The following is an 11,490-nucleotide window of genomic DNA, read 5'->3' as shown; positions in this document are numbered from 1 at the left end:
AATCACAGAATCAACCAGGTTGGAAGAGCCCTCTAGGATCATCGAGTCCAACCATTGCCCTGACACCACCATGGCAACTAGATCAGGGCACTAAGTGCCATGGCCAGGCTTTTCTTAAACCCCTCCAGAGATGGTGACTCCACCACCTCCCTGGGCAGCCCCTTCCAATGGTTAATGACCCTTGCTGAGAAGAAATGCTTCCTAATGGCCAACCTGAACCTCCCCTGGCCAAGCTTGAGGCTGTGTCCTCTTGTCCTAGCGCTAGTTGCCTGGGAGAAGAGGCCGACTCCCACTGCGCTACAACCTCCCTTCAGGTAGTTGTAGACTGCACTAAGGTCACCTTTGAGCCTCCTCTTCTCCAGGCTAAACACCCCCAGCTCCCTCAGCTGCTCCTCGTAGGTCAGACCCTTCACCAGCTTGGTTGTCCTCCTCTGGACTCGCTCCAACACCTCAACATCTTTCTTGAAGTGTGGGGCCCAGAACATATTGGTTACACACACGTTGCTCTGTCTCTACCAGACTTACACCAGATCACCCAAGCGTGAGGCTGGCTGTGTGCAGGTGACCCCCCTTTGGCCGGGCACAGGGGTCCCCGCGTGGGCAGCGGTGCCGGCCCCGCGCCCCAGCCCGGCTGCAGCCCGTCCTCCCCCCGCGCTGACGCAGGCATCGCCCCACGCATTTTCCACGTGAAACGTCACGGCTATTCTAAAAGGCCCACGGGGAACGGCAGGCAGGGAAGGAAAGCTCCCGCGCGAGGGGAAGGCGATGAAACGCGCCGGAATAAATGGCTTCATTCAGCGCGGGGCTGAAAAACACCACATTGATCCGATGGTTTCAAACGGCTTCTCAAGAGCAGCGAACAGCGGCGTCCCGCTGAGTTCAAAGGATGCTCTTGTCTGGGCTGGAACAAGGCCCTTTAACCATCGCCATCGTTCAGGACGGTTCAGACACACACACACACACGCTTTCGCTGCCTCCCTCCCCCTCTCCCCTGTGGAAACTTCCCCATATAATTGATCTTTTCAGGAAAAGAGAATAACAGACTCGGGGTCCCATCCTCTGGCAGCGGGAGTCAATGGGAATCTGGCTAATGACTCTCCCGGGAGCGGCGCGAGCCTTCGATTTCCAATAGGGAAGCAGCTCAGCGCTCCAGGAGAAGGTTAATGCAGTGCCTGGCTGCAGGGCACACGGCTCAGCGCCGTGCCGGGACCCTGCCCCGGGAGGAGCACCCCGGCCCCAAGAGCCGCCGAGCCCGGGGCAGTGGGACGCTGAGCACGAGGGCGGCCCTGATGCACACCCAGCAGTTCAAGTCCTCAGAGAATTTGTGTTTAGGAACAAACTCAACGTCCTTCTGTTCCTTTCTGCAGGACACTTGTTTACAGCACACACCCTGTGTGCCCACCACACACTTTTCTCATGTTCTCCACCAATATTCTCTGCAGTAAAGTCACAGAATCACAGACTGGTTTGGGTTGGAGGGACCTCAAAGCCCATCCAGTCCCAACCCCCTGCCACGGGCAGGGACACCTTCCACCAGACCAGGTTGCTCCAAGTCCCGTCCAACCTGGTCACAGTCAAAGCCTTACCCGGAGCTGCAAAGGCTCCCCCGTGGCTCTCCCACCACACAGACCCACCGGCACGGCCAGCTCTGGGGGTCCTCGGCCCCCACGCGGCAACTTCTCCTCGGCACGAGATGCCCCCTTCACCCATCGGGGCGTAAACTCCCTCCCAGGTGATTTCACTCATGTTTCTGTTGAAAGCAAGGAGGTGACTTGGCGAGTAAAGTGCCTCTGATCTGTGCCAAGAGATGCAGAAACACGTTCCATGTTTTTCCAGAACTGTACAAGTTATTTTGATCCATCCACAGGCACTTCAGAGCGGGGTGCTGTGCTGGTGCTGCACAGAGCGGTGCTCTGCACAACCACGTCCTGCTGCTCTTTACCATGACAAAGGAATCGGGTTTGTATGAATAAATCTGTAACTAGACCACACACGATTATTAGGCTTAATACCAATTGTCCCTCATTAATGTTTCAGAGGAGCGATTAGCATTTTGAGGCAAACAAGGTGTACTTAGTTAGCGGGACACGACCCAGCTGTCATTAAATTATATCTATGATTAATGATCTTCAGAGGCAGAGAGCTTAAAGTCTGGGCAACAGTGCACGGACGGGGAGGGAGGGCAGGTCACAGCCGGTGGTGGGATGGCTGGGGGGGCACGTCTTGGCTGGACCCACGGCTGCCAGCCCGGTCTGAGCCCCCACCCCAGCATCGCCCTGGTACAGGCTGTGCTTTGAGATCTGTGTAGCGTGCCCAGCTGGGCGAGGGAGGGGATTCTGCCCCTCTGCTCCGCTCTTGTGAGACCCCCCCTGCAGTGCTGCGTCCAGCCCTGGGGCTGGGGGGTTGGAACTGGATGATCTTTAAGGTCCCTGCCAACCCAAACCATCCTGTGCTTCTATGATTCTCCCGGGCTGCGACCGCCCTGCCCTGCCCTCAGGCGCTGCTGCCCCGTCCCGTCCACTTCCAGCCTGGGCTGGAAACTTTCTCCAAGAGTAACTTTTAACTTGCAATACAACAAAACGCGCAGTTTCAGTCTACCGAAATGCCAAAACCTAAACCCCAAAGACCCCCAACAGCCTTTAGCTAAACGCAGAGGCTCGGTTTATGTATTTTTTCCCAACGGTGTTTCTATCAATGCCTCTGGTCTCCAGCTGCAGAGCAGCACAGCACGGCCCTGCCTTACGCTGCCTTTGCTTTTAAGAGAGCGTTGCAGTTACAGAATCACAGAATCAATGAGGTTGGAAGAGCCCTCTGGGATCATCGAGTCCAACCGCTGCCCTGACACCACCATGGCAACTAGACCAGGGCACTAAGTGCCATGTCCAGGCTTTTCTTAAACCCCTCCAGAGATGGGGACTCCACCACCTCCCTGGGCAGCCCCTTCCAATGGCTAATGACCCTTGCTGAGAAGAAATGCTTCCTAATGTCCAACCTGACCCTCCCCTGGCCAAGCTTGAGGCTGTGTCCCACAGAAGACGCTGCCATGGAAAAGCATCTGGTGAGCGCCCCACCCCACACAACATGCCTAAAGCTCAGATCTAATCTCTAATCTCAAACGACCTCCGAAGCCGGCAGCCCAGCACTGCACCTGAAACACGGCACAAGTTCTTTAACAGTGTCTTTCTCCTGACGAGCACAAAGCAATTTCACATCCATAAGACGCTTTCTTTCACAATGAAGTTCAGGTGCTGTGTTTTTTTTTTTTTCTAGAAAAACTGGATGCAACCACATTTCTGCTAAAAATAATAAATACCGATTATTTTGTGAGGCAACGGGTTGATAGGAGAGCCTGCACGCCACAAGCCCTCCTTTAACATGTCTATAGCTGACATACAGGAGGGAGCAGACCTCTACCACGTATTCTTAAACAGGAGGTGAAGCAAAGCAAACCCAACAAGTGTTAAAATAACAGGGCAGAGACGACAGCAAGGTTACATCGCTGAGAGGGTGGAAGCGGTCTCTAGAGGATAACAGGTTTTAAATTGGAGGCCTCTACTTAAATCCCACAGGAAATAAGAAGGGTCAAAAAGGCAAAAATCACACAACTGTTATATTACTTTAAAAGACAATCTAATTTCTCCTTCAGAAATCGCTGCGGTTTTTTGGAAGATGTCTTTGACAAAAGATGCCATAATTCAGGCCTGGTGCTGAGCGAGAGCGGGGCCGAGAACCTGAGGCCTTGCTCAGCCGAAGCGTGTCCATGAGCGTGCCGCAGAGCTGGGGCAGCTCGGAGCGGGTTCACTCGGGGGCTTCAGCTGGGAAATACAAACTGCAACGGGAGAGACCTGCTCGAGGCTGGAGGGCAGAGGAGCCCCCCGCGCCCACCCGCACCCACCCTGCACGGCGCAGGCAGGGCAGGCGCCCGCAGGCCGGACGGGCCCCGGCGCAGCAGCAGGCCTGCCCTGACACTACAGCTCTCACCAGACCACGTCCAGGCCTAGTGTGAAGCTCATTTCTGCTGTGACTCTTCTCTCTTCCCAGGGGTCAAAGGAGCAGGGCAGATTCTCAAGGGAGCTCAAGTTTTTACCAGTCTCTCCCAGCCAACAGAGATGTGCCAGCCACAAGAGCAAAGGTTTAGCTCTACTGTGCCAAAGCATTTGTCCATCCTCCGTCATAAAAACAAACAACCTCAGTAATGCAAATTTTCTATAGACTGAGAAGTCTTCTTTTACACTTGAAATACTATTTTGTATTTCCATTTTTTCAGTAACTTACTAATTTGTGAGCTTAGCAGGAGTATGCTCTGTGTCATGCGTCTCAATTGCATCCCATAAATATTTAACGCCACTGGAAAACAATGATTTTCTAACTCAAAAAAACAGTGTTACAGAAATTAAACAATTGTTAAGTGACCACTGCGCTTTTTCATGAATCCCATCTACGTTATTAAACCGAGACGAGCCAACACAGCCAATTACAATGCACTAAAATGTACCATCAGCTGCCTGGGAAAGGCTATTATATTTTCAGCTTCCATGTAGTTCAATGAAAATTAGAGTTAAATGTGTATTTTGAATGCAGTAGGTTATTACTACGAAGTTAATCATACCATTACTTTTTATTGTGGGTCGGTACGTAGAAGTTTAAAGGGACCCTGACAGGGAGGAATAAATGAGGGCAGCCCTGGCTGCTGCCCCCGCCAGCGGGGTACCGCGCCGGGCCGGAGGCACCCTCCCCAAGTCTTCCCAAATTGTGTCACTTGTAGAATTTGCACTTGACTTTTCCAAACATTAGATGTTCTTGTCACCAAGAACTAATTAAGAAATCCGGACCACTATCGCTGAGCTAATTTTGTTCAGGTTGACTGCATATTCAAATCTGACTCTGGATGCTCATCTAATGGGTACTGTGACCAACTATTTCGGTTGGATTAAGGTAATTACCTCGCTCAACACTTTGCTGATACATTTTACAGTAATGGAAGACGAAGCTTTTATACGCTTCTCCATCTTCACTTCAGAGGACTGGGAGGGTGAAGCTGCGTGAGGACGGCAAAGCCAAAGCCCAGCTGATGACCAGCCTACAGGACAGCTCAGCTCAACGCAGTCTGGGAGCAGCAAACCAAGTGCCACCCAAAAAGGCTTCATTTTCAGACCTGAGAAAGAGCCTCATCACCGGCAAGACCTGCTGCAATGCAGGTGTCTCTCACTGGGGGGGAGAAGAGTGGGACATGGTGGCCCTTGCCCCCTCCTCACTGCCCAGGAGCAGAGATGTCCACGTAACAGGGAGAACAGCTGGACTGCTGAGGCCATGATGGTGTTTTGAATTCGTGAACTTCCTACACGTCTCATTTCCATAAAATGTCCAACCTCCTCCTCTTCATTCTGCTGAAGCGTTTTACTTCCTCCTGTGCGTTGGTTTGCAGAACCGATGTCAGAGCCTGGGCACCTCTCTATTTTGTGCACAAGACAGAATGTTGTTCAACAATTTGGGAGGGGAAAGATGATGGAAGTGTACAGGCATTTTTTAAGTGACAGTATCAGATTATCTTTATTGTACATTATAACTGTGCACTACCACCACGGTGCAGATGCCATCACTACTTCTAGTGAAATTAGACACTGTGCCAAGAACAGAGCTTTCTCCCAGAGAGAGGGAGAAACCAGAAGAGGTTTTAAAGATGGGGACTGAACATCTCAGCATACAGTTCACACGCTCTTTGAGACCCCCTGTCACTTACAGAATCGTCTCCCTCTCATCATCTACTTTTGCAGTCAATACTAGCCACGAGACTTCAAGAAAAAAGGGTTTAAGTGAATCTGGAAAATAGATATGGACTTACTTTTTATAACGTCACGGTAACACGGAACAATGGAAATCTGCCAGTTTTTATTTTCTTGAGTCTTCTGGGTCTTCCTAACCAAGGATGCTGCTAGTGGGGAATGTCACGCGTTTGTGCTGATGCGACTGTAGATGACTAGCAGAAAGGCTACTGGGGTGGCCTGAAGGCCACGAATTTGTCCTGCTTTCTGCAGCCAACTGCCTCGTGTCCTGGGCTGTGTGGAAACGCACGCAGCAGCATTAGACAACAGAGCAGTCATCCTCCTCCTCTTGCTCTGACAGCTGATCCCATGTCAGACCCAGCTGGGTACAACCCCCCCGGCAGGGGAGGGTGACAGAAGACCCAAGGAAGCTCACATCATTACAGCTTTATCATGAATCGTTATATTCCTGGATGGGCCTTGGGAAGAACTGAATTGGAGCCGGAAAAGTATAAGATGGGGCATGTCTTGTAAAAAGTGCTAAAGAAAGGAAAGTCATCAGAAGAAAAAACCTGAATGCAAATTAAGGCACTAATGGTGAAATGCAACAGATCTCTCCTGGGAAGCAAAGACCTTCGGTCTGTTGCACAGAGACAGAAAGGTGGGCACAAGACCTTTCCATGCTCCAGAGCCACCATGCTCGATCAGATGAGCTCAGCCTTCACTCCCCTCCAGACCTCGCCCTCCCTGTTAAGCCACTAACAAGTGCCATTTATGATGGTTCTTTCTAGGATGCGGCTGTCTCTATGTCAGAAAATTAGATTGAGCTTATTCCTCATACGCCACAAATTGGGCAATAACTTTCAGTCACTACCCATGAACTAGACTTGAGTCAGCCAACTAGAACTGAAAGGTCCTCTAAAGCCTATTACCAGCCTCCTGAAATATCCAGTCTCTAAGTGGACTTAGCACATGAGACACAGCAGTGCCAATATTTATTAGGCGCTCACGCTGTTTTCCTGATCAATTCTGGCCATGACCCGAGACGTGGTGTGCAGCGATGCAAAGCGTGAGCAGCCAGAACAACACTGTCTACACTGAGGTTTATTGGCTGAAATGTGGTCCTATATAGCAGATCACAGAGTCACAGACTGGTTTGGGTTGGAAGGGACCTTAAAGACCATCCAGTTCCAAACCCCCTGCCACGGGCAGGGACACCTTCCACCAGACCAGGTTGCTCCCAGCCCCATCCAACCTGGCCTTGAACACTGCCAGGGAGGGGGCAGCCACAGCTTCTCTGGGCAACCTGGGCCAGGGTCTCACCACCCTCACAGCAAAGAATTTCTTCCTAATATCTAATCTCAGTCTCCCCTCTTTCAGTTTAAAACTGTTCCCCATCTCCATAGCAGAGGGGCTCCAGCCCTCTGAGCATCTCCGTGGCCTCCTCTGGACTCGCTCCAACAGCTCCGTGTCCCTCTTATGTTGGGGGCCCCAGACCTGGATGCAGCACTCCAGATCTTCAGCTGATATAACTCGCTTCATGTCCACCATCTCCAGCGGCACTGCAGCAGGTCCCCAGGATGGATGTCCCTGCAATGCAGCGGTCTCTGGTCCTGGCTCACACCGGCACGAGGGGCAGCACTCACGGGGGGTCTCAGGCACGAGGTGGCAGTGGTCATGCAGACATGACCAAGGGTGTTTCTTAGCCCAGATTAGATGTACCTCTCAAACCTAATTTTAAAGAGCATTTATTACGAAATACAGACCACATATGGCACGGATTCCAAAAGAGATCTAACCCCCCCCAAGAGAACAGAACCCATGGCCATTGTGGCATGAGAGGATGATCAATGACGAGTGAAAACCAGGCAGGCTGGACCCTGTTGCTTTGTCTTCATGCAGCCATTACCAAGAGGACGGACGTCTTATAAATTCATCATTTTCCTTCAATTCTATTTTTTCTTTCTGTCACTCTACGATTAGAGAGAGGATATAGTTACAATTTGGCCCTTTGCTAGAATTTACTTCAGTGATTAAAATAACTGCATGGAATTAGTGCAATTCTAACGTTATTTTTTATCGTGAGTGGCAGAAAATCATTGTTCCTGGGATAATTCCTAACCCAACAGCATGACCTCTACGAAATACATCCAAAAGTTTTATGATTTTCCCCTTCACGCTAATTTAATGTAGTCCAATTGTTTAATCTTAAAACGAACACATTCCAAATAAAGTAATACCGTTCACAAGACACTGGAGGAAATAATTAGGCTGCAAGTTCTGGAGGCTTTAATATGGTTGAAATTATATAACTATCTTTGCATTCCCTGTATGGCCCTATTAAATGCAGCACGCATTGATGTCGCTGGCTGTCAGGAAGCAAAATGAAAAATAGTTTTAATAGCTGCTCTTTGACCTGTTTTATATTTTATGTCAATTATAACAGCACACAACCATGCATAATTATGAAGCATAGATGCATTAAAATGTACACGTAATTTGTGTTCTTATGGCAACCATCGCATTAGGATCCAGAAAACAAACTGATGACTTCCTATTGTTGAGTCGCCTTAATATCAAACATGCCAGAGTTCTGCCTGCTTGCTTTGTGTCAGCCAAAATATTCCGAGAGACAAACAAAACCTGAGTTTTTAAATCAGGTTTCATTCACGGCAGAAGTTACTCGCTGGTCCACAGGAGATCCACGACAGCGCTTTGGCTTCGTTTGGGTCTGAAACAGGAGCAACTGCTGCTCTGGTTTCAGATGGGGACAGTCACCCACCTTTTGAAGCAACCTGATAAAGATGAAAACATCATCTGGGACCTACAAAAATTTAACACGCTAAACCAAAACTGCAGAGGTGAGTGGCTGAGTTTAAAGGTGACTGTTTAAAAAATAGTCCTCAGACCTTGTTCCCAGCACAGAAAATACTCGTATGTAAAGCAGAAAATGTAGATGTGTTCATGCTACAAAAAAATATCATGGTAAAGCCCTCCCAGAGATGCTCTGAGGCGAAGGACTCTGCGTCTCCTGCAGCGTGTGCCAGGATGCCACCGAGAACTGCAACACAAGCAAGTATTTTCACGTCCTTTGAGGCGCTATTAGTGAAGACAATGAGACCATGGGTTTATTTTTCTACTTCAACAGGGATCTGAACCACCCCAGAGAACACATTTCTTCGCTGAAGCACTTCCTCTTGCTCTGCAGTCGGCATCATTGCTGCGACTGCCTGCCCCTGCCCCTTCTCCTCTCCTGCCCCTGCCCCACGATGGAGCTCATGCTTTGACCACAGACCTCACTAACGCTTCCAAACGCTCCCATTTCCAGCGCTGGCACACACCAACCCCCGGCTTCCGTCGCAAACGCAAGTTCATGGAGTGTTTTTTTTAAAAAAAAAAAAAAAGAAACCTGTGAAATCTGGAAAATTCATCCCCTGCGAAACCAAGACCCGCGGAGGGGGATTTAAAGTCAGCACCAGAAGCCCCCTGCCCGCTGCAGACCTCCCCTGGCCACACACCGCTGAGCCCGCGCACGCAGAGCAGAGCTGCTGGTTTACTCGGCACCTTCGAGCCCCACCGCAGTCCCATTATTTGAAGAAGAGCTGGCAGATCAAACACCTCACACATCGATTCTTTAATATAACGTATCCTTGTGCTCCGCATAGCAAATCCGTGCCGCTCTGAAAGGGTGCATGGAATTTCATGGAAAATCATGCCTCACACAGAGCCCAAGGAGAATTTTTTTGGGTGTCTATAGGTATCTTCCTATTTTAATCTATTTTAGAGTACTAGCTGCAGAACCCCAGTGGCTTCAGTCAGACCAAAGCTCGTGTCTCGGCACACGGGCAGCCTCTCCCTGGTTCACTTGGTGGAATTTCAGATGCAGAACATGACCTGCAATCTGGTTTCCACTTGCCTACATAATTTCTTCATCATGAAACTCATTAATGTAGTATCTTGGAGAGCTACAACTTGCAAACTCCCATTTTATTACACCCCTGGTCGCTCCTCAGCCACACGCACGGGTCGAGGCTGTTCACACACTGGGTATTGCTCAGGACACAGAGCCTGAGCTCGATCCCACCAGCTGCAGAAGGATCCAGGACATTCACCCCCAGCAGCCACTATGTATTTTCCCCAGGTCTCTGTAAGCGCCTCCGAGCTCTTTCAAGCAACCTCATGGTTGGAAAGTGCTGTCTTCAACTCACGAAACCCACCCCTAAATTCCCAGACACGGTTTAAAAGTGGCTCTCCTGCTCTTTCATACAGTTTAGGAAGTTTAAGAATATTATATATAGGAAAGAGGAGAAGAAGGGAAACAGGCCGGTGACTGTAGTTAACACTCGTGGTGAATTAACATGAGGATTTCTAAAATGCTCTAGAATAAACCTAGAAGAAAAGTGCCCAGCCCCGTTTAATTTACGCTGCACAAAGAGCTAGTAAAGAGTTTCAAGTTGCACTTCTCCTTCTTCAATTACTTTTCAAGTTGACTCTGAAGATAAGGTCCCTTCCAACCCAAACCATTCTGTGATTTGCACAGAATTTAGGCCCTGCCTGAAATAAGAAAACCGGAAAACAGCCCTTTCCTTGTCCCCTCTCTCTGAAGGGAACAGTCATCCCGTTATTCGCGTACAATTCATTACTCCTGATCACAGACCATCATCTGTTACCCTGGCACTAGGCTTCACCACGACCCAGAGGTGAATTTGGGTAATGCTGTAGGTAGGAACTGGATGAGCACTCGAAGTTTTACCCCCAAGGTAAAACCCCAGGGTTTACCCCTCATCTCCCGACCGTTTTCTTGCCTAAAAACCTGGCAGAGACTGAATCAAGCGAGGAGCTCCAGCGAGCCACCAAGGCGGCTGCTGCCAAGGATCTTACAGGAACTTGGAGTGGGAGAAGAACTTCCCTGGGTTGTTCACTTGAAGCGATACCTTTGCTCTGCTGGAAGCTTTGATCCGAGCTCTCCCCACCCCACGCTGTTAAATTGCCACGGAGGCTTGTAAACAGGAGGCTCCGCCGGCTCCCTCGGAGTGGTGTGAGCAAACTAACATCATAACAAGGGTGTTTATGGAAAAATGCTCAAGCACTGAAGCAGAAAGGGCTTAGCACTGATCAGACCTCTCTTCCACCTTTATTCTTCACTATCCACATTGAAATGCAAATATCAGCGCAGGGTTTCCACCAGCGTGCCACTCACAAATTGAAAAGCAGTTTTTATCTATGCAAATGTAAGCATGGTAATTGAAGTTAATCAATCAATGCTAGCTTTCACTAAAACCTTGAACATGATTGAATAAAGTAATTATCATTCAGCAGAAAATGATGAAGTTGTAGACAGCGTGAACCTTATTAAAGGAGGATTTTGAGTCACAATGGCTTAATTTAGCTAACAGCCCAGCCTTAGCCCAAGCACCACACTACCCTCACGACTGGGATTGTTTTAGGGGCTGGGGGGGAGGGAAAAAAAGGGGGCTTTTTTTTTTAAAAAAATTTTTACAGTGTTGGATTAGTGAAAGGTACTTGTTACACTACAAAGGATAAGCCATAATTAACATCCTTCTTTACTCTAAATAGATCAATGAACAAAGATTGCTATGACACAGTAAAGGTGTCCAACAGGAACAATAGGTGAATAAAACTATTCTTGTGCTTTAAAATAAAAACGAGGGAACGGAACAACTTCAATGCATGTTGTGAACTGATGGCTTGTAAGTGCAGAGGTAAC

The sequence above is a fragment of the Nyctibius grandis genome, chromosome 9, assembly GCF_013368605.1.
Source record: "Nyctibius grandis isolate bNycGra1 chromosome 9, bNycGra1.pri, whole genome shotgun sequence".
In the NCBI taxonomy this organism is placed as follows: Eukaryota; Metazoa; Chordata; class Aves; order Nyctibiiformes; family Nyctibiidae; genus Nyctibius; species Nyctibius grandis.
The sequence above is the reverse complement of the archived record's forward strand: the minus strand, read 5'-3'. Positions refer to the sequence as shown.